This window comes from Aphis gossypii, chromosome 3 (assembly GCF_020184175.1).
Source record: "Aphis gossypii isolate Hap1 chromosome 3, ASM2018417v2, whole genome shotgun sequence".
Taxonomy (NCBI): Eukaryota; Metazoa; Arthropoda; class Insecta; order Hemiptera; family Aphididae; genus Aphis; species Aphis gossypii.
The window spans coordinates 2,905,421-2,928,083 of NC_065532.1; the positions used below are offsets into that span (position 1 = coordinate 2,905,421).

General features: G+C 22.6%; 1 protein-coding gene and 1 long non-coding RNA gene across 2 annotated transcripts in view; both read left to right on the plus strand.

The window, feature by feature from the left end:
• LOC114128981 (hemicentin-2-like) overlaps nucleotides 1–22,663 on the plus strand; it is a 364,378-nt gene that overhangs the window by 14,657 nt on the left and 327,058 nt on the right. The gene's annotated exons all lie outside the window — the stretch shown is intronic.
• Nucleotides 10,961–22,091, plus strand: LOC126551421 (uncharacterized). Its single transcript, XR_007605322.1, has 3 exons — nucleotides 10,961–11,130; nucleotides 11,303–11,487; nucleotides 21,869–22,091. It is a non-coding gene; the product is annotated as an uncharacterized LOC126551421 (long non-coding RNA).

Below are 22,663 nucleotides of genomic sequence, written 5' to 3' on the forward strand. Positions count from 1 at the left end.
TAATCACTATAAATTCTAGTTTTCAAATTTTAATCAAATATTTATATTAGTGTTATCTATGTACAGTTAAATTTTCAAAATATTTTCTCTTTTTTTGATCTATTTATAGACAACTGACATTTTCGATTTTTCTGAGAATTTTATTGAAGTGTCAATAAAAAATACTTGAAAATTTTTAATACAAGGTTCCTTATGAGTTTTTCTTATTGAAGTTAAAAAAAAATCAATTCGTAATTCGTCAATTCAAAATTATTGGTCACAATTTTTTTTTTATAAGCATTTATAGTTTAAATTTTTACGAAATGTTTCAAAATCGCGAAAATTTACAAGTAATTTTATTGTTGAAAAATCAAAATTTTTTTTGTGTTTATATCTCTAAAGTTAAAAATTTCAACACTAAGTTTCCCATAAGTAAAACTTCAAGGAGCTATAGAGAAAACTCGAAGCATCACCATAGGAAATAATTTAAGTGCTTTTGAATTTTAAATTTTTACGAAATTGAGTAACGATAAAATTTGCCAAAATCATTAATATTCGCAAATTATTTTGAAGTTAAAATTTATAAAAAAGTTTGAATAAATAGCTAAGAGTTGAAAATATAGAAAAAGATGTTTCATAAGTTTAGTTAACAATAATTATAAAAGAACTTAAATTTTGATCCATTAAAATATAAACCACCTTTTATACCAACCACTGGAAATTATATCCTAGGCTGAGAAATTATCTCCATTCAGAATCGTTTTTCTTATACAATGATACCTATCATTGGATTCAAATTTAATACATCAATTATAGTGACTTACTATATAGCAGAGTGTTACTCACTTGATCTCTCTCTTTTTTTTTTTTGAGCATAAATATCCCCGCTCCCAACTCATAACTTATGAGTCTATACGGTGTACTACATATCCTTATCGTGTGTAATATTGAATGTTCTACATAATGCGTTTTAATGAATCATAATAATTAAAATAATCTAATTTTTAAGTTTTTGAGTATTTTAGTTTTAATTTTGATGAGTTTTTCTTTTTGATGACTCAGTAAAAATACTAAATACTGAATAATAAGTATCCCAAACGATTTAAAAGCGTATCTGTTGATAAAAAATATTCCAGAATTTAAAAATGCTAATTTTCATGTAGGTTTTTTTGTAGTTGTTATATTAAATTGATACCTTCAAATAGATAAAAAAAAAATCTATTTATTGAAATATTTATGTATATTTTAAACATTCTTTAAAAAACTACGTGTATTATTAAACTAATAAAATAAGTAGTATCAATAAAGCATAATACATTAATTTAAGTTTTTGTTTTACAAAATGTAATATTCAAAACATTGATAACTATATACGTGCCAAGGTAAGTGTTACTACTAGAAAAATTCCACTTGGTGTTAAAATGGCCCAACAGCGTAGTACCTATTATACAATTATACATGATAATTAAAAGCTAAAAAATTGTTTTTATTATTCGTTACCTGAGTTTTGAATACACTTGATTATTCAAATAAATACAACTTTTTGCTTATTATTAATTCGTTATATTTTTATCTTTTGCGATTTCAATTTTTATTTAATCATCTTTTTTTCTGTTTCAAAATAATTTTTTAATCTAAATGCCATGGGCATTAATAATATTATATTGTTGGGAATAATTATTAACGGGTTCCGCGATTAGTATTCAGATGGCATACAAGTGAGAGTGTAAATTTTTTACCTTACGTGCATAATTATATTTTCTTTTGAGGATTTAAAAGCATTTGCTAAGTATAGAAAACGCATTTGCTAATGGGAGCTGTCTGTAACAACGATTTCATTGTACTTTCAAAAATGATGCATTTTTATTATCGGACAAAATTTCATTAAGTTATTCTTTATATTGTATACGAAATTATACAATAATAAATTAATATAGTAAAACGATAAGTGTATTGTACTTTTCATAAAAAAGAACTAACTAATGTTTCATCTTTTTTAAACACATACCAGCATAATAAATTGTAAATTACTTCCCTCCCACACAATCACCATTCTACATTTTATTATACTAGACTATTCATTAAGTACTTCAATATTACATAGTGCGAATATTTTATCTTTTAAGTTTAAAACTCACTGGCTATATATATTTTTAAGTTATTGTTTCTAAACTTGCTATGATTAATAAACGACAAAAATATGTCATATATATATATGGAAGTAATCAACAATATTATACTTAACCTTAAAATATAGGTCCAGTAATATATAATATTTTTTAAACACACAAGAAACTTCTACAATGTACACCTAGTAAAATAATATGCCATATTTAAGTGCCAAATATATTTTCATAAAGTATAAATACCTATCCAGTACAAACAAAATATATATTTATCTAAATTTTTAAATTCCATAAAGTATTATTCATGTATTTCTAAATCAAATCTGACGACGAATATAAAGTTAAGTTAGATATCAAAATAATATCTATTCTTATCAGCGATTTTCTTTATATACATAGTACTATGATTATACAAGTAACCAAAGTGATGAGTGTAAAACTTTACACGGATAGTTATAATTTTCAAATATTTTTTTATGTATTTTTGCTGTATTATGAAAAAATTGTATATTAAGAGTTAAAAGTACAATACATTTTAATAAAATAAATATAATTTTGATTAATTTTTAAAGGCAGGAGTTCATATGTCTTCATAAATTATAAACCATTATCAATATTTAACTATTACGTAGTATGATTATTTTATAAATATTATATACAGTCTTACAAAATATAAAATTATAATGACGTAAGCCATATTTTAAGTATGTAAATAAAATGATATTTGCGTAGTTTTGTCAATTTTACAGTATATAATATAGTAAATAATGCGTAATATTATATTAAAAGGGCTTAACTCTTGTTGCATACCATTTTTTTGAGATTTATAAATTGTATACTAAAATACAAAATTAATTATGATTGTGCTATATTAGTAAACTATATCAATACTAAAAATAAGATATTATTATAAATTGTATTTTATACAATAGCTAGTATCAATCTGACTATTTGTAAGAAAGAGTGTGACTCTCAATGTAAGCAGTAATATATTGAAATTATCATTTTTTTTTTTTATCCAAAATTAAGTTTTTTAATACTTACAATTAATTTAAATAAATTTTTAAACCATATCATCTGATATTGGACCTTTTGGATATCCCTTTAAATCATATTATTTAGTTTATTTTAATATTTCTTACTATTGACTTATTATATATAATAATATTTAATAAGTATAATTTTTTCACTTATTCGTAAAAGGATAAAATAGATAAAAAAAATCTTATCTACAAAATAAATAGTAGACAGTAGTACTCTTGTTTATACTTTAGCATGTAATAGATAAATATATCATGATAACAAAGCGTCGTACAAATACTGCACTTATCTATCATTAATTCATGATGAATTGGTTTTTATTCTCAGGTTCATTGCATTGCATTATAAAAGGTCTTGAGTAGCGAACAATCGAGGATGTAGAAAGCTCTTATGCCAGTTAAAATTAATGTGACATGACGTGAAATGTGTAATATAAAAAATAATAATACGTCCCAGGACATTGAGGACACACTATGTTAAATGTGTGTTTGTGTATCAGTGAATTTCTACGATCCTTGATCGGAGCACTGCCGAATGAATGTGCAATTAAAACTAAAAAGAACCATTAGAAACAATGGCGTGGGAAGCTATATGGCTGGGAAATCGCACAGAACAAACACATTAAAAACGAGTAATACTTATTTATGCATCATAAAAAATGTTATTATAAATGTTTTATATTAAAGCACTCGCTGAGGAACATTTGTTTCGGCCGTTGTTGCTCCGTTGAATGATGTTTACTGTATCGTTTCTATAACAATAAGTAACCGTTTTACGGAGCATTTAGATTCTTTGTTCTGTATACAGTATAAAAAAAAGCAGAAACCGCTTTTAGATCAGCACTGCGTGATTTTCTTTGTAAAAAGTCATTATTTTGATATTTTATCAAAACCCAACGTTAAATTTTAAAATGTTTAAAAAAAAATTGTATATTAAAATAACCAACAAGTGCTAAACAATACATAGATATTTATTTAAATACTTTTTACTTTTAAAGACAACCATCGACAAAATTAAGATTTTGAACATCACTAAAATAATAATTATGAAACTATTAATATTGTGCATTAATATGTATGTAGTTAGTAGATACCATTACCAAAGTATCCAAAAAATAATAAATATAAAACATTTAATTATATTTCTATTTTTACTACCAAATCAATAATATAACCCTCGTATAGACATTAGATTGCATTAATTGCCACCCAGTGAGTGGTTTTTACCACATTTAATTTACACCATAATACTTTCATTATCACAATATACCTATTACAAGATATTACAATCATTATACTCAATACATGATAGTGTTTATATTTTAAGATATAATAATAGTCTACTAGATAAAGTCGACGTTAAGTTGCTAAAAGATGAACAGCACGTAGTATAAAACTAGAAATGTTATAAAAAATTATCATTAAATATTTTTAGAAGATATAATATAACTAAATATAATTAATATAATAATTATTTTTTTAATTTATAATTTAGTTCATTGTGTTATTTGGTAAATGAATTTTTAAGTTTTATAAATTTTTATTTATTGGACATAATATTATGAATTAATTAATTTGATCTTTTTGAATATATTTTGTATGGTTTCAAAAAATGACTCTATGTTGTACTTGAGTAAATGCCAAAATAATCAAATTAACTGTTTAATGTAATTTCGATGTAATTTAACAGCATTGTAAAAGTGTTTAATTAAATTAAAACGATCAATTGTGGAAATATGCATTATTATATTTGAAATAATTCATAATACACTACAATTAATATAAATAAAATAAATATAATATAATAATATTTTGATTAGGAAATGTTAAAAATATATTAGCATTTATTTATTTTATGTTGCAATTAAAATTATTATATTGTTAAATATTAAAAATACATTTTATTGTTTCCCATTTAATTATGTTTGAAACTTATAAACAATCACTTAAAATATTCAAGGAAAATGTAGTATTTGAGTATAACATTTCATATGATGTGAAACAGCAATTCAAAAAAATGTATGTTATATTATTATGTATAAATTTAATGTTTTCTAATTAATAGAATTTTACTTAGTTTTTCACAAAACCAAATGAATCATAAATTTGTTTTTATTATCTATATAAAATTCAAATTTATATTTCATGTTTAATTTAGAAAGAAAAAATGTTATTGGGTACATAAATTATACAAAATAAAAAAAAATATATGTATAAAAGTTTAATATTGGCTTCGCCATTAGGGGAAAGAGTTGTCGACACCACCTGGTGCCATGTATAGTATAGATTTTTAAACTACTTTACCAACGAATAATCCTGTAAGCACTTTGTCTAGTCTTTTGTGTTTATTTGTATAAAAATATTTATGTATAATATATATTACATATTGTAATGTGCCTATACGAAGTATTTTATAAAAAAAAAAATCAACAACACATAATATATATATATATATTAAATAGTTGTTTAATATTTTTACTGACATTGGTATCATATTTTACGTAAATAATATATTATATTATAATATAGGTTATAACAATATGTGACTTCTGTTTTGGAGATAATGATATTATAATCTTTGTACTTGTTATTCGGTTTATTCATAGTATTTCCCCTCCTAAGTATTGGTATTATTTTACTGTATAATTTACTAAATCTCTCACTGTTAATCACTGCACAACAGAATACAGAAATACAAGAAGAAAAGAAAATTTACTCTCCGAAAATCTGGCTGGAACATTAAACCGGTATCAAAACCAAACAATGTCTCCAAACTTATACAATTCTTATTGGAAACACTCCTTATCAACAAAATATAATGTAATCAGACAAATAAAAAAATAATTCAAAAATGAGTATAATATAATATTACGTAAGTATGATTTTGTTTAATTCACTTTATATTCTCTACTGTATTACCTTTGTCTAATGTTAATATTATTAACTATATAATCAATGTATTATTATATATTACTCAACACGTATAATAAATATATCATAATAATGTAATGTATTGTTACGTTTAATGACCGTATACGAGTATATATGTCGAAGACTGATAATCAAAAACAAATATATACTATTTTCTTTTTTAAGTATGATAATAGTATCAGATTATAACAGTCAATTGGCATTATTTTGTCTGTGTTTAAAAGTGCTAAGGAATCGTATAATATTATCATTAATGAAATATCAACAATAGAGTTTTTGCAGAAAATACAAATTGTAACCACAAATCGACGAAATTTTGAAAAAATATCATTATAGTTTCTGAATAATAGATAATATTCTTTAAATTTTATTTTCGATGTGAAACTTTTTAGTATATCACTATAGACTCAGTTAGCATGTTGTAAAGTTTAAGCTTAATGATACGAATTTCTCAGGAGTTACTCACTCCTTCCTCAGCAATTTAACAGTAATGACTAATGAGTGATGAGTGGTAAAGGTAGCGTATTTTACTTCTCGTTCTGCATCTCATTTTCAGAAAAGCATTAGTAAATCAATGCAAGATGGTTTAATTTTTTGTTATGTTTCAATAAGTATGTAGTTCATAGTTTATACTTATTTTTATTGAGTAAATTTTTATAGAAATATCTGACTTTATCAACTATATCATTGCGCCAGTTAAGTATAGTGTTAAAAAACGGCAGTAAAATATATTATAAAATAACAATAAGCTATTTATATTTTAATAATAGTAGATACCTTAGGCGTGTAACTAATTCCAAAAATACAAACTAATCATATTATTTTTTTAGAAACAGTAAAACGTCTTTGATATTATATCATATTATATTATTATGTTTTAATCACCAAACTATATGATAAATTATAATTTAAGAGAAAATCATTGTTTTAGATGTTGTTGTTTTTTTAAATTTTCAATAGAATTTTGTACTAAAATAAATAACTGAAATTATTTTTAGACTTTTATATTTTAATGGACCATTTTACGGAAATAATAATGCAGACAAATTTAAAAATGCTTCGTCTTGAAATGTTTTAATTTGATTTCATATAATACATATATGTACTATATTTAATAAACTAATATATTATTATCTTAAAATTGAGATTTGACTTTTTTGTTTTTGTTAAATTATGGAACTATTAAAACTAATTTTTTTAGTATAACGATATTTTTTTCGATACGATTAAACTGGTCACCTATAATAGATTTTGTGACATTATTTTGCAAAGATTAAAAGTTCTATTTTTTATATAAACATTTAACTCAACTATAATAATTTCAAAAATTGTAGCTAGGTATATATGTTTACTTATAAGCATCATACATTTTGTTAAATTCTATTCAATTTTTATTGTTTATCATACAAATGTATGGCTCTATTTTTGAAGTTTTACTTCTAAGTTCTAACGCATATGGTGACTACTAAACCAATTGGTTTTCAAATAAGAAATTCTAATGTTCAAACGTATGTACGTGTAGTATTTATATTGTATATGCGCAATAAAATGTATTCATAAAAATTGTAATTTTTTATTTCTAAACAACTTAATATACATGTGGATTGTATTGATTTTGTTTAAGTCAGAAATTATATTTTTCAATTTATTAATGGTTTGATATAAATTTTCTAATTTTATTCTTTTGAGCATCCCATACTACCTGTACTACCTGTTAAGTTTCATATTTTGTACTTTTTTTTATTGTGTTATGTGTTGTACAGTTTGTGTATTATCGCTGCATATTTAATGTATTCGAATACTTTAATTTTTCATTAAATGTTTATTTTTAATATGATTCATACGTATCCAATTATTTCCAGTTTGGCAGTCTATTGATTATCACTAAAATAAAATAAATATCACTTAATAAATAATTTGTAAAAAAAAAATTAAAATCCTTTAACTTTTCTATCTTATTTTTATTGATAAAAATTATAATATTTTAGGTATGAAATTATTTATTATAATACAATATTTATTAGGTATATATTTTTTAAATATTAATTTCATGTAAAATATTTTGGATCATATTCCCATCATCTACTATCTTGATAATATTCGGTTCAAGAAACTATCTCTTATAAGTTAGTACTTATTAGTAAAAAATAATAATATAGTGTTTTTTTTTTAAATATTAATATAATAATATTGTGATTAAATATAGAAAATGTATTAATTTACAATGATTTTCTGGACAAATTTATATTGTTATTTGTTATATTATATTTGTATACTTCATGATCTATATCGATTTATAGGTTAGTACTACAATTAAAATACGTTTGATGATATTTTATTTATTATTTTTTTTATTAAAAAAATATATTGTATTCAAGTATTTTTATGTATACTCGTGTAAAATAGTTTTAAAATATCAATTAGTATTTCATAATAATTCTTATAGAAATTAACAAAATATAACCAAATCGTACATAATAATATGAGTAATAATAATAAAAAAAAATTACAGTTAGTTAAGTATATGAAAATAATTTTTATAAAATTGCCGAAATGGTTGCCTAGCTAGTTTAATGATTATGTCACGAAGTATTATAAAGGTTAATTTTCTAGTATTGTATATTAAGAACATACTGTTTTAATTTCTAAGATTATACTATTCCAATTTCCAAGACGAGTTGTTAATTTATTAATTATTAAGAGTACTTTTGTGTTTATGTTATTAAAATAATTACATTTTATAACTTATATATATTTTTTTTTTATTATTTGTACTTCTTACAAGTGATAATTTTATTGTTTTTAAACAATAAATTTACCTTTGATTTTTTTTTAGATTCTGAACGAAGTGATGAATGTATTGATTTTACAAAGAAATGTGTTTTTTTTTTGTTTTTGTGTCTGTGTACAGCATAACTAGTCGAAATAATGCTTCAATTTCAAACTTTGGGGGTGGTTTCCGATGGCGAAGTGAATATCTTAGTGCATTAAAGAGGTCTAAAGGAAACATTTTCCAACATTTTTTTAAAAAATCGAGAAAAACAAAAAAAAAAAAAAATGATAAAAAAGAGAATTTTTACGCAAAACTAGTTTTCGACCAAATCGATTTTTTTATATGGTTATAACTCAAAAACTAATCACTGTTAATACTTAAAATTTTTACCACATGTTTATGATACTGTTATTAATACATGGCTAAATTTTCAAAATATTTTGACTTTTTTTGGTTATTTATAGACCATTGAAATTTTCGACTTTTCTGAGAATTCGTTTTTGAAGTGTCAATAAAAAAATTTTCGATGACCAAAAAAATTTGAAAAATTAATACAAGGTTCCTTATGAATTGTTCTTATTGAAGCTAAAAAAAATTAAAAATTGTTAGTCACAATTTTTTTATAAGCGTTTATAGTTCAAATTTTTACAAAATCTGTCGAAAACGCGAAAATTTGCAAGTAATTTGGAAGTTGAAAAATCATAAAATTTTTTGTGTTAATAACTAAGGATTCCATAAGTTTTCCTTCAAGTATCTGTAGAGAAAATTCGAAACATCATTATAGAAAAAATGTTAAGTGCGTTTGAATTTTAAATTTTACGAAATATCGTAACGATAACGATTTATCTTCAAACGATTTTAAATATTTATTATTATTCAAAAAATATAAGTCGTAGATACTTGAAAATTTTACCAGTTATTTAGATTGACATTTTCTTTACATGATTTAATTTTCAAAATATTTGACTTTTTTTGAGCTATTTATAGACAACTGAAATATTCAATTTTTCTGAACATTTTTTGTTGATGTCTTGATAAAATATTTTTGGCCCAATAAAAATACTTGATAATTTAATACAAAGTTTCTCATAAGCTACTCTTATAGTGATTTAAAAGTTATAAGAATACATAGGCACAATTTATTTTTATTAGCATTTGAAGTTCAAATATTGACGAAAATTCGTCAAAATCATGAATATTTGAAAATTATTTTGTAGGTATAATTCATAAAAATGTTTGCATAAATACCTAAGAGTTGAAATTTTAATACACGATTTTTAATAAGTTTAGCTTACAATAATTATAAAAGAACTTAAATTTTGGTGTATTCGGGCCATTAAATAAACATAAACCACCTTTTTCACCGACCACTGGAAATTACATCCTAGGCTGACAAATCATCTTCGTTCAGAATCGTTTTTCGTATACAATGATTGCTATCATTGGATTCAAATTTAACACTCCTAGAATATATAATAGTGATCCACATGGTATCTAATGTACAGTAGAGCGGTACCCACTTACTTGCTTTTTTTAAATTATTTTTGGTATCAGTATTTTAATTTTTAACATTCTCTAGACAGAATTAAGGACCGGTATGTATTCTTGAAATATAATTGTTGTTTTTATTTCATGTTTTGATACAATTGTAAGAATAGTTTGATTTTCTGTTCATTTTGTAGTAATCATTGTCTTTACTTTTATTGAAAAAGTATGTATTTTTTAACCTCATATTAATTTTATTATAAACTTTTATGAAATTTATTTGGGATTTTTAAGAAATAAATCAAACATAATGTTTAATTACACATTGCCTTTAGATTTTTGGTTTGTGTGTATGATATTTAATAAATTCACACAATATTAGCGTACATGGGTAAGTTTACTTATTTTATTAAATCTGCGTTAAAATTATTTTTATTCAATAAAAGTTTTGAAATATAAACCTAATAAATATATTTATATATGTACTATATAATATATACACTTATCTTTTTTCTGCCTAGGTTATGGCTGCTTCAATAATGGAATTTGTTATCATAGTTTGTAAAATAAATTTATTTTAAAAATTATGTAATATTTGTTTATTGAGTTTTTTTTAATAATTTTATTAATATGTTCTATAGCAGAGTTATTAATGGCTTCGGTTTGATTTGTTGTATGGACGGCTATTACGATAATCGTATTTTCAAGGCTTCGTTGCACCCTATTTGTTTAAGCGAATAGTTAAGATTTAACTTACAATATACTGATCGTTTTAAAATCTACATATTCAATGAATGTAAGTTTTACTTTTGTTAGTTTAAATCTGTTAAATGATTTTTTCTCTCCTTACAGTATGATTTTTATTTCATAATTAAACAACCTGTTATATATTGTACATATGTACTAATATTCAATAGGTATCATAAATACATAATTTTATTTTTGCCAATGTTTTCTTTGATTTTTAGGTTCAACAAAATTACATCTTACACCCTTCAGTAATCACACATATTTAAATATATAACTCCAAGCAATCAAATAAAACTCAAAGCTATGTAAATTTAACATCAAATTGAAAACATGTGTCTTGCCGGAACGTTGCACAATGTTTTTTATTGTTTCTACCTTATAGACAGATGAAATATCTTTTTGAGTAAGTAATCTATTAATATTTTTTAAATTTTTCGTTTAAATTATAATTATTTAAATACATTATTTTTGAATCAATATCATGGAAACTTTATCATTTATTATATAATATTCATATTTTGATAGACCATAATGTTGTGTATCGTGACCATTTTGCAACTATGATGCTTATTAAATATTTTAACTGCTATGAAACATTTCAATATTTCAATAAATAAATAGTTCAACATATATAATATTAATTATATATTTGTAATAAATTTAGTTTTAGGATTTTTTTTATATATTTTAGCCTTAATTTTAAAACATTTGTGTTATAGGTAGGTTTTTGTGTTGTATGCAAATTCTGTAGATACCTATCTATTATTATATATTATAAGAATATGACAAAATAATAATTTTATCAAAAGTAAAAATAGTTCATTAGTAAAATAGTGAATACCTATCTCAGATGGGTTTTGTAGTTTGTAATACACATAAACAGACAAAATGGATTCTAAAGCTTTTTAAATTCCTACGGGAATTTAGTTTTTTGTTCTTAAGCACCTGTAATAAAATTCGTTTTAGCACATAGTTGCATATAACGTGGATAACTTTAAAGCTTTCTACGGTTCTAGTATTTGAAGATAAAAACTTAAAAGGTGTTAAGCATTATAAATTGCAATGTTTTTTTTTTCTTATAGTTATAAATTATAATGTTTGTTTAGTAATACATTATTATTTGAAATAATTTTACTACAATCCATTATATACATTTGATACTTTTAGATCAAGTAATTTTAAATCTATATATAACAGTTATGTTTGAAAATTATTATTTTTATATTTAAGTTCGAATTTTTATGTTATGAAAATTCAATTTTGAATGAGTATCGAGTATATTATTAAAATACATAAAATTTAAAAAAATTTAAATGGTGTTACTAATGAGTGATTACTTATCAATGATGAGACATGAGTTATAATGTTTTTAATACCATGCATTATATTATATTAATTTATCAAATTTACTTAGTGTGGCAGTAGGTATTGTAAGAGTGTAAATAGTTTTGTTTTAAATTCAAAAATCAAAAATCTATTATCAAAATTCCTACTTTTTGTCAATCGTATTGAGAATTTTAAGTTCACAAGTTGTATAGAACAATTATTTTGGTAAGAAGTCCAAATCTGTATTTTATTTTTATGGATTATAATAATCGACTAATGTCAATTTTAATATTTTTATTTTTTATTCTATGACATATTTATTTAAATGATAACAAAAGACCAATATTTTTTTTTATTTTACTATTAAAATGTGTTGTTGGTACCTAATAGTATGAATATATCATATAACCAAAGGCAATTTGATCAAAAGTAAAATATTTAAAATGCTAAAAAAAGTTATAAAAATTCAAATTTCAAACTCTATACAAATAATTCGTAATTGGATGAATTTTCAACAATATCAGTGGTTATGTATATCAGTTTACACGTAGTACATGAATACGTTGTACCTACAACTCCCTGTCCCATAACTGAATATTGACATACCTACGATCATGCATGTTTGTTTATTAGTCATTAATGTTGTACAATGCAGTGTTAATAATATAAATTGGCTATATTTATGTAGTTTATTCAAATTAAAATTTGACAATAACATTTTATTTATTTTAAGTGATTATGGGTTAATTATTTTTCGTAAAAGAAAAAACCCTATTCCAAATAATTAAATATATTTGGGAGTATATTGTTTATTTATTTTTTTTATATAATATAATATTTTTAAAATTATTTGATAAAGCTAAATTGCTTGAAAAATAACATACCAAGTTTTTCGATTAAATATTTTGGGCACAGATAGCACTTTTAAAAAGTCATTTTTTTTATTAATTTCTTATAGCCTCTTTTTACGAAAACGTTTAAGAACTATTGAAGAAAACTACAGTTTATACAGATATTTTTCTTAGTTTCTGTATATTAATAGTATATTTTTTTATAGTTATTTTAATTGTTCATAGTGTAATTTCTTGAACTATACTCTGCGTATGTAATAAATTCGAACAATTATAATTATTTTGTAGAATTATGTGATTTGATATATTTTTTTAGTGATAAAAAACTAATTTTAGTATACCACATTTAATAGTTTAAAATACGAATAACTGAGAGACGTAACAATTATATGTTTTTAATGATGTTATAATGGTTGATTATTGTTATATTGTTGGTATGAAAATGAAATGGTCTATTGTGTTTAGTGAATTGTCACGAGTGAGTCTATAATGTTTATAAGTTCATAACAATTTCAAGCACTGGTTGTTAGGAGTAGTTTTATTACAAAATACATGTTATGTATTTTAACTAACCATCGCGTATGTATCCATAAGATAAACATTTTAATCTTTGTATACTTGATTTAAAATTATCAATTCAGTAAAAGTATTCCACTGATAGGAAATTTAAAATATGAATTGATATTTAACGTCAATCAACTAAAACTAGTAAAAAAAAAAAAAATTCGGAAAAACATTTTAAATTATAACTCGTTAGTGATTTATACTAATTATTATCTGTATTTTGTGTTAAGCCATAAACCTATATACACAGATACAGATATAAATAAGTAAAGTTCATATTTATTAAATTTAAGTAATAATACTTTGAAATATTAAATGTTTTTCATTATAATTTAAATTTATCCTATTTTATGGCATATGATAACCTAAAATTGAAAAAAAAATTAAAACTCGTACGGCATCAGTTTGTTAAAATAGCTTGCTCAATTATATCTAAAAAGTTTTAGTAAATTTAACAACTAGGTACCTATAATGAATAATATACGCGTGTAAACTGTAGGTACAGTATAAAAAATATTTATGCTATATAATATTATTATTTTAATTTGAATTTAAATATATGTGAATTTGTTTATGTGTTACACTGTGCTACAGTGCTGAAAAAAAAATGCAGTACACTAGAATCAACAGTCAGCCGAAGGTTATTTGAGCTTTAACTAAATCGTCCATGTGTAATGTTTATCTTTATTTTTTAACTACCTGCACGTAACTCGCAATATAGATGGAGTAAAATGCTGACAAGATGTTTTCAGTAAACGCTTGTTTGGACATTAAATTAAAGAATGTAGATGTACCTCCTCTACAAAATATAAATAATAATTTATTTTACTACTTGTGTTTAAAAATTGGTTAAAATATATTTTTTTTATAATGTAGGTAGTTTTCATTTTTTTCTCAGTGATAGGTAATTGAAAATCATGTTTTTATTTTTTATCTATATGTAAAATATTTAAAATATTTATTTTCATATATGCATTTTGCTTGTGTGATACACATTTTAAATTGTTATGATTCGTACAAGCACATTATTTAATAGATATATATTTATTCAATGTTTATATATATATTATTCTGCCTATTATATACAAATCAATAATTTTATTTTACTAATAGGCTATAATTTATTTGAATATACATATATTCAAAACTGTTAATATGAAATAATTGCATTTCACAATATTATTGTGAAGGATAATGGGTTATAATTAAGTTAGTGTTAGGTTTATTAATTCTTTATTCGTAATTTCAAGCATTTAATAGATAATAGGTGTAATATACAAGTTAAATTTGTTAAGTAGTTAAAAACACAATAAATTAAAAATAAATAATAATTTAAATCATGTTATAATAACATAATATTAATTTAAACTATATTTTGGTATATCATTTTTATTTATCTGTTAGTTTTAAGAAATAATAATAATATACTTACTAAAAGGAAGTACCAATAATTTCACACTAAAAATATCTGAAATGTATTAGTATTTAAGCGCATATATTTTATGTTGTGAACTAATTCCTTTTTGTATTTTCATAAACAAAGTATGTCTATCATCAAAGTTTTACTGATGAAATTCACATTAAGTTAAATTAAATTTTAAACGTACAAAAACTGCATAAAAATAGTTGATTTTCAAACGTATGTAAGCGTTAAAATTTTTTTTTAAATACTAAATCATAACTTTTTATACTTGTTTTTAATTTATTCTTTTTATATAATTTGACTCAAAGTACTTTAAATATTTCTATATTATTTTACTCGAAAATTCAATATTTCATTTCTCTGAAAGTTCAAATCTTTTAATTCTTTTTAAGCAATTGGATTATTTTTTATAAAAACTTCCATTAGCTATGAAACATATGTCACGTCAAACGGTCATAATTCAAAAACCTAACAAATACCTACATTGATTTATTGACAACGAATTAATGATTTTGAAAGTTTATATTTTATGACGAAAGTAAAGATAGCATTATCAAAATATTATTATAAAAATAATGTTTTTATACATTTATACAATGGGAAACTAATAAGTAATAACGACAATAATTAATGTAAACAAAAATATATTTATTAGCAGCAAAGTGTGCAAATAAAAAAAGTGTATGATGTTATTGTATATTTTATAATCAGTAATTAGTACTCAAGTTTATAAAATAATATACTTATACTTGCATAAAAAAACAAAATTGATGAAAAAATATTCTTTTTAGTTTTTATTTTCCGAGAATTTTATTATGAATATTAGGTACTTAATATATAGTTACAGTTAAACTCTTTATAAATACACAAACAATTTCTGGTGTCGATAATATAAATTAGTTGAAACAATAACGTTTTAAGATGCAATTGTATTATTATCAATTATTTATGTTTATTTATTAAAATATTGTGAATGACTTTAATTAGGTATGTTAAGATTATACTAAACGCGTATAAATTGTAGCTGTGTGTTGATCAGCTCCGTGACTCGATATCTTTGATAGGCAGTTTATAACACGCTCACGGCAATTTACATAATATAATATGTGTGATATACCAATTTGTAGATCTCAGAGAGTTAAATACCATTTGTTAGTTCATCGTACACATTGTGGTATACCTAATACGAATAGAATATTAATATTCGCATATTAGGGTGTGCATTATAAAGTAATCGTGGGACGTGTAACGGTGCACGAAACTCAACCACAGTGTAATTTAAAGCTTGCACGCGCGTTGCAATGTATATTTTTGCAAACACGGTGTCGTCAAATTTTCCGCCGAAATTACAATATGTGATTTGATTTTCGTGGTATGAATGTTATTAGGTGCATCGCGTGCCAATATGATTCGTTTTAACGACTTGGGTGAAATATATATATGTATACATATATATATATATATATATAAATGAGTATAATAAAATCATCGTTGTTGTCGGATGATTCGCTCGTCGGTTTTTCATAACCATTCTCATATTTTGCTTTATTTGGCGAAACCGTGATGGGAATAATATTATTCATGACAGTATTTGATTAGAACAGGGCAGATACTATTATAGATATGACCTAAAAACCAATTAAATATTTACGCTAATAATCCCTAAAAATAAATGAAATATGCAAAATGAAAAGGTAGAAATTTGGTTAACCACACTGCTGTCCAGTTTTAGATGTCGTTTGTACCTTAATTTATGTGTCAAATTTGAAGTAAATGTAAATTATTACATACGAAAAACCGTTCTAAGCGGAGACTGTCTGCCTTCAACCATATATAATATATATATATTCAATATATTGTCAAGTATATTTCATGTTATAATTATATTTTGTCACTTCATTTATTTTCTTTGAAATTAGTTGTACGCGATAGGAATATCTTTGTGTATAGAAAATAATAATCAAGACATAAAGAAAAATTTCAAATCTCTTCGATTATACTACTAATATTTTTAATAAAGATATAAAATATATCCATATTTTTGCTTGAGATAGTTCAAATATTTAATATCGTCGTTTTTTTAATTAAAATTTTAATAAAAAACAATTATGAATTTATATTTTTAAGTCTTGATTATTAAAATTGAAAATGTTATGCATTTTTACTTAAAAAACAATCTTGTGATTGTGATTTATTGTTTTTTCCTACTTTTTCCCCCAATTATTTTCAAAAGTACTGTACGATTTTACTTTTGACCTCCCAAAAGTATCAACAATATTTGCTAACAGATACCACATTTGAGTATTAAATATATTTTTTTAATGTAAAAAATAGTATATTGTGTCTTCAAACATAAATAAAATAAATCTAAAGGATTTAAAATACTAATTAAAGTAAAATTAATGTATTTCTCACTTCTCAAAATCCAAAATTATGAATGTTGTCGGATAAAAAAAATCAATGAAGTTTTTAGAATAGCGAAAAGTTTTACAATTTCTGTTGTCTAATAAAACATAGTAATGATCGAAAACAAATTAAAAATGAATAAATGTTTATTCTTAGTTTTATATAATTTCAAAAAAAAAAAATCCAAAACATTGAAAATAGGTAGACGAAATGTTAAATTATATTAATACAAACTTAGATATATGCGTTATTACTTTAAAACATATCATAGTACCTACTTAATTTATGTAAAATAACATTTGAAACGATTACCTATGATGTTTAAGTCGAACGAAAAATATTTTGATATTAATTAACTAGATTTTCGATTAACTAATAGAAATATGCAAAATATTTATTTATTTATTTGATACATAGTTAGGTTAGTGATTAAATTACAATATAAAATATATTATTATCATCATAACCATTGTAAAATTATGTATGTGGCTATTATTCGTATTAGATATAGTGGCATTTAATTCTACTATTCTGTACAACTATACACGCAGCGTATTGTCGTTTATTCTTTGTATTTATTACGAAATTGTCTTCAACGTTTTTCTGCGCTTTAATATTGGGATGGCGATAACGCAATGGCTGCGCTATTGGAGGTGGTGGCTATATAGTGGGGTGGTAAATATTGGAGTCGATATTAAATTTATCGCTGAGCAAAGAAAACACCGTAATGCAATAATGGTGCTACTTGTGCGTTTGATAAGTCAAACCCTGTGGCGAAACTGCGTATAGTATGTGCTCTTCGGAGCGTGCATTTTTTTTTTTAGCCAGTCTATCGCATGTAGGTATACATAATGATGTTATGTTATTATTATTATTATTATTATATTGAAACAGAAAACATCCCATTTCCGCCGTCGGACATGGGGTGTCTTGCAAAGTTCAACTGTCCTGGTTTAGAATGTTTTTCAAAAACAAATATTGTATTTGTTTATGCAATATGTTACATCCGCGTTATTTGCAGTGCAGTGTACTTCACAGAACTGAGAATATTTAGGTTCAACGACATTATGCTGCCAACAGTCTTGAATAAAACGTCAATGGGTTTAATATTCAATTAAAATTTGATGTTTTTTAAGTATAACACAATGTGTATACTGTACATCTCTGTATATGATAATTGGACACAGCATTACGTTGCACCTATGTTATATTTTGATCAAAATAAAATATATTATGATAAGACAAAATATAATAATTACTATTCTCACTTAAATTATATTATTATAACTGTAATATAATTTGGTGTCACTGTAATATAATAACGAAACGGTGAGAGAAACAAAAATATTAATTCTAATGTTCACTATTTTAGATAATAAGTGGAGAGATAAATGCATTGATTTTACAATAATGTGTGTTTTATTTTTTGTGTCTAAAAACAATTTTTATAATAGGAAAAAATGATTTGATTTTTAACTTTGATATAACTTCTGGTAGGAAAGGGAACCTGGTTGGTATTAATTGGGTTGAAAGTAAAAATTTCAAAATTTTCAAAATAACTGGAAAAAAATTAAGAAAAAAGGGAATATTTACGCAAAACCAGTTTTCAATAATATCGATTTAAGTTTTTTTGTTATATCTGAAAAATTTTATATTTTTAGGGACATAAACGGTCTGTAGAGTATTCAATATTCATATTATAACCATGAAATGATTTTCAAAATATTTTGGGAATTTTTGTGCTATTTATAGAATTTTAAATGTTTTCAGATTACGTACTTATTGTACCTATAATACAATTTTAGTTTTGTTATAAAAAAAGTTTAAAAATGAAATATACAACTCATTATAAGTTGTATATTAACCAATTAATAAAATATTGAAAGTACGTTGTCATAATATATTTTTATAAGTGTTTAAGTATGATGTAATGTTTACAAAATTTATCAAAGTTTGCAAATATTTTTGTGGTATAATAATTCATAATTTTTTTTAATATTCATACCTATACATTTTAATTTTTAAAAATAAAAAGGTTTCGTATAATTTTTTCTTACAAGAATTACAGTGAAAAAATGAGCGTAATAACACAAATACTTTTTAAAAACATTCGAAATTAAAATTATAAAAAAATTAGATATTAATACGTAAAATAACGAATTTCTTATGTGTTTGTTGTAACTTAAAAACCTATTTCGGTAATAATTAAATCTTACTAAATATATATAGTAACAGTTTTACATAATGATAATATACATTACAGTAGGTATATTATAGATTAACTAAATATTTTAATGATAGTTAAAAGAACACAATTTTCATTCTTTATTTAGAATACAATTGTAATATAAAACAATTTACAAATGAATTTTAATATTTTAAATCGTTTAATTATTATATTATCAAGCTATAGAAATTATTATTTTGAAAAAAGTATGTAGTTGTATTGCAGTGTTAAACAATTTTCACGTTCACAATAAGAGTAATCAACTTAATAGTATCGACATTCTTTTAGGAAATTGATGTTTAAACTTGGAGATCGTCAGATTAAAATATTAATTAAATTAATTTAAAAAGTTTTTGGGAACTAATACTAACTAATATACCTAATATTTTATAAAAATAATAATAATAAAAAAAAAAATAAAAAAAATAATCAATATTTACTATTGTGTTTAAAAATTATGATGTAATATTTTTTTAGGATAAGTTCCTTTAATCAAAGAGCAATATTTGTGTAATTCTAATAATAATGATAACGATAATATTTTAAAGAATTTATATTTTTTAATATATTTAATACTGGTTTAATATTTTAAAAAATCACCAAACCAAGCATATTTTATGATATTACTATATCAGCAACAAATATTTATAGATGTATTTTTTTTTTTGAATTTTAGGAAAATACGTTATACATTAAAAACAAGGTAATTCTAACAATAAATATAAATAAAAAAAAATGTGCCAAATATCAATTAAGAATAATATAAAATGTTCTAATAATTAATTGATACATAAATATTAAATATAATATTAAGTATTTATTTTAATATTATTTTATTCTAACAATTTTTTTTTGTTTTATTTATCCAATTCTTTTGTAGATATATTTATAAATATTATAATAATATCTTTTATATAAGACAATGAATAATAACTTAGAAATATAAATCATATCTGAATTATTTATAGATATGGAATTGTTGAATTTTATCAAAAGAAGGATCTAGTTGTAATTTTAAGTGCTCTATTTTTTTAGATTTTTATGGAACACATCCTATGATTATTAAAGGTCAATACTTTTTTTTTCGTGCTGCGTTTAAAATTATTCAGAAATTTTTTCAGAAAACATTTTTTAAATGTAAAATGATTATTTTCAAATTTTCATAGTTATATAATTTATTAAAAAATAATAGACACAAGTTGACTTATTTTAATAATGATAGTGTTATGACGTAATACATTTTTATTGCGAGTACATACTAATTAATATAAGTCTCTTTAATATTAGGTATAGAAGTTGCAAAAAAAGTTAAACTGTTTGATACTTTTTTCATTATGCCAAAATGTAAACTTGACTGTTTCGTATACATCGTCGAAAAAAAGTATCGTTTTGGTATTTGTTTGAAGTGAACATATTAAATACTGATTAAACAAACTTTGTTAGTAAGTTTTTTGGTCGATATGCCTATTGAATTTAATTAGAAAATGTAAAGTATTAAAAACAAATCTTGTCAATTTATACTATAAATAACGCATGAGTGCATATATTTTTAGATTGAATTTCATTTCAAATCCTAATAACCACATGATGCCATATTTACGCACGAACAAAATAGACATTTGTCCTGGGCCCACCAGTGACTACCTCTAACTATGTATTTAATATAATATAATATATTATTTTGTTGAATTAAAAATTTATTTTTATTTTGTCTTGGGGGGGGGGCATATATTTGGTAAATCAGGCTCTGTGATCGCATCCACATTACATTATATAATAAAATTTAGTCAATTTTAAGTTAAAATAACTGCTAAAGAAATAATTAAAGATTTGTTTGTTTTAAAACCCTTTACTTTTAACTTCTGAAATATTTCCAAATTGCATCACGAACACATATATCTACAGAAATATGTATTAAACCTATTAATAATTGAATTTTATACATTATTGAATATTATAAAATTGAATAATCATAGATTTCTTTTAGCAAAAATTAAACCGTTCCAATGCGATATTTACGGAAAACAATATGACAGTAAATAGCACATGCTAGCAAAATAAAACATACACGGCAACGACTTACCTCGACATTACATGCAGATTGAACTTGACTATAGAACTAGAACGAACCAATGTAACACAATTACCAAATCATTAAAAACAACTAATTTTGTTGAATATAGTTTTAATATTCACATCTGCAGGTATGTATAATATATTTAAAAAATAAAATAAAACACTGAAAACAATAAAACGTATAGTCTTATCAGCAATGTTTATTGATCAATAAAAAAATAACAATAACAATAAATTGGAGTCACAGGTGATAATCGCAACTACTGGTATACCTCTTAATGATTGTTTTCCAAGTAGGTACTCTCAATATAATTTGTTTCTTGAAAAAAAACCAATGATAATATTATTACACTTTATTTCGAAATTGACAAATAAATTATTAAATTTATAAAATAATATTATCTACTTTTTTAAATACAAATTATAAATATTATACTAGTATAAAAATCAATGTACACATTTTTGTGACATACATAACGGTACATTTTTATTATTATTGAAATATATATTTTTTGAAGTGAAATAGTTTTCAAAACTTAAATTTTTGAACTAGTGATGTATTGATAATATGCAATTTATACTGTAGTTTATATTATATAAAATATATATTGCCTTTTATTTACCTTTTTTTTGATAATTAGGTACTAGTACATTATGACTCAGAATTATAATAATATTATTTTATTTTTTTGTATGAATTTATACA